The sequence below is a fragment of the Melospiza georgiana genome, chromosome 30, assembly GCF_028018845.1.
Source record: "Melospiza georgiana isolate bMelGeo1 chromosome 30, bMelGeo1.pri, whole genome shotgun sequence".
Lineage (NCBI taxonomy): Eukaryota > Metazoa > Chordata > Aves > Passeriformes > Passerellidae > Melospiza > Melospiza georgiana.
In genome coordinates, this window is record NC_080459.1 from 1,174,774 (window position 1) to 1,177,853 (window position 3,080).

General features: G+C 62.3%; 1 pseudogene; it reads left to right on the forward strand.

The window, feature by feature from the left end:
• The first annotated feature begins 250 nt into the window (after positions 1-250).
• Positions 251-2,742, forward strand: LOC131094594 (thrombopoietin receptor-like; annotated as a pseudogene).
• Positions 2,743-3,080: the final 338 nt, after the last annotated feature.

A 3,080-nucleotide genomic window follows, 5' to 3' on the forward strand; every position in this document is an offset into this window, starting at 1 on the left:
GTCTACAGAAAAATTTGCAGTGTTGAATTACAGCTTGGGAAGAGATTGGGACTCTGGCAAATAATATGACTAGTTTCTTGGTTTCTGCATTTGCACATTGCATCATAAAGGCACCACACTCAAAGATGAGTGTCAGATACCCAACCTACCAGTAAATACAGCTACAGGTACCTGCAGATCCTACAGACAGCTGACAGACATTAGAAATCTCAGGTCTAAAACCAGAAATGAAGGCAGACTCTGAGCACACATGGAGATGAACAAGCTCATACCTACTCTAGACACTGTGTATGAAGCATGGGGGACAATTCAGAACAATGTTCTCATCTCACTGGTAACTGCCAAGCAAATCTCACCAAGTCTACAGAGCGGGACCTCTGAATGGGACCCAGTCAGGTGTTGGATGCTGAAGAGTCCCTTCTCCTTCAGCTCCCTGAAAGGCAGAAGATTGATTTTTCTCTCCACCAAGGCAGTACCCTCTGAAATGACCAGCACTGGGACAGGTACATAGAGGTGTCAGGGATGGGCAGGGGGGTTTGGAAGCTGCAGTTGCTCCTCAGCTTGGCCCCTCTCCTGCAGAGGCTGGTCCAGGCCAACACTTGGGTGGTGCTCCGGGACCTGGAGCCAGGGGTGAGGTACCACATCCAGGTGCGCAGCAAGCCCGATGGTACCTCCATGGATGGCGTCTGGGGGCCCTGGTGGCAGGCTCTGGCTGCAGAGACACCCAATCCTCCGGTGAGCAGCCCTCCCCTCTGCAGGGGTGCTGGCAGCAACAGCAGGGAGGCACCCATGCCTGGAGCTGCAGGGGGTGGGGGTCCTGTTGTAGCAAGGTGTGACTCCCAAGTTTTGGGGGCCAAGGGGAAGCAGCCCCCTCCCTGTCCTGGCTCTCCCTGCCCAGGAGACATCGGGCTGTGCTGTACCCCTGACCTGCGGCACATGCGCTGCAAGTGGAGCTGGGACCCTGCAGAGCCCCACAGCTTCCACCAGCTCCTCTACCGGCCACCTCTGAGCGGGGCTGGCACAAGCAAGGGGCATGGCAGGCAGGTGGCACCCATGCAGGCACATCCCAGGGACCACTGGTCCTGCTGTGTCCCAATATCCCACACTGGGCCCCTTGCCCATGCCCTGCTCTGTCCTGCCCTTCTACCACTGATCTCATACCCCCTCACCACATTGCACCTCCAACTACAAGCAGCAGTAGCCTTCCTGGGGAAGAGCAGGAGGAATGCTGGCTGTGGGTATGCTTTGGTGAGACTGACTGGCTCCCCACTTCTCCCACTGGGAAGATCCATGGCAACAGTGCGAGGAGGTGAGCAGGGGGGCACAGGGCACCTGTGCCTGCACCTTCCCACCCAAGGCTGGCAGTGCCATCTCTGTCCTGGTGAATGTCACCAGGACCCACATGCTGCCCACACTCAGCTACTTCAAGGAGCCCTTTTGGCTGTATAAGGCTGGTGAGTCCCAGTGCCACCATAGCCCCTGCCTGGCTCACAGTGTCCCATGTCCCGTTTCACAGGAGCGACAACTGCCTGTCCCCAACACCAGCAGTGCTCACAGATGCCCCACAGCTTGTGCAGGCAACAGTGTCGCAGGGCCGGCTGAGCCTGCAGTGGCTGCCGCCCCTGGAGCTGCTGGCAGAGCAGCTGGACTACCAGGTCCGCTATGCCATGGAGAACAGCCATGACTGGAAGGCAAGGCCTGCCCAGGATACCCCAAGCAGCGCTGCCCTCCTCTGCTGCTGACACACGGCGGGCGTGGGGTCGGGCCAAGCAGGACCCGCCCCTTGGTGCCAGCCCACAGCAGCCATGCCTCCAGCTCGGCTCTGCCCCGCAGGTCCTGCAGGTTCCCCGAACAGCGAGGAAAGAGGTCCTGGATCTGCAGCCAGGCTCCCGGTACCCCGCACAGGTGCGGGCCCAGCCCAGCGGGCCGTGATACCAGGGCAGCTGGAGCACCGGGCCCAAACCCGTTGTGGTTGATGCCGCGGCCGATGCGGGTAAGGGGCAGGGCTGGAGGCTGCGGCCGCAGGAGCCACACAGCTGATGGCAAGAGGTGGAGAGTGCTGGAAATGGGGAGGGGAGCACGGGGCAGGGGGCTGCGAGGGGCTCAGAGATGGTGGCTCTGGGAAGGGCTACAGTTCCGGCGTTCCTCCTCCGATGCAGGCTGGCTCATCCCCAGTGTTACGGTGGTGCCACTGCTCTTCTCAGCAGTGCTCCTGGGGCTGCGCTGCACCTTCCCCTCCCTCTACAGGTAAGGGCAGTGCCGGGGGCAGGCAGGGGGCTCCAGCACCAAGCCTGGGCACCTTGCACAGGGCATTAGGGCACCTCAAGTCTAAAGGTTAATTTGATGCCCCTTCCTCCGTACCCAGCAACGTGAAGCAGAAACTCTGGCCACCCGTTCCTGACCTGCACCGTGCTCTGGGCAGCTTCCTCCAGGAAAGCAGCAAGCATGGCCAGGTGAGTGGGTGGGCAGGGAGGCTCAGTTGCTCCCGGGGGCAGCTCAAAGGTCAGCCCCTACCCTGTCCACTCTGTGTCCCCCCAGGCCAGCGCCTTCGACAAGCAGCCGCCAGAGGAGGCCATCCTGCCCTGCCTGCTGAAGGTGCTGCCCAGCCCGCGGCGTGAGGCAGGCCTGACGCTGGAGCACGCCAGGGACCGCATGTCCAGCACCGACATCGCCAACCAGTCCTGCCTGCTCATGAGCGGCTGGGAGCTGCGGGCAGCCACGACTGCCCCCACCCCACCATAAACTCCTGTTCCCCCTGAGCCCCTGCCTGGTCCCTCCTGCACCGCCCTGCCCCCGGCGCAGATCGCCCTGCCCCAGCAAGAACACCCCGCCCTAGTCCCGCTCCCGGTCCCGTCCCCTCACTGCACGCGTGGAGCGCCCCGCCCCGTCCTGCAGCTCAGCCAATCGCGTTGCGTGGCGCGGCCGTCACCGGGCAGTGCGCGGCCGTTGGGTGTGAAGCGGCCAAGCGGGAACCCGTCCGCACGCTGTTTGAAATGCGTGCCACAGAGCCAGAGAGGCGGTCTGGAGGTGCAGTCCCGAGCAGGGAGGCTGTGGCGAGGCAGACAGGCGAAGGGAGAATG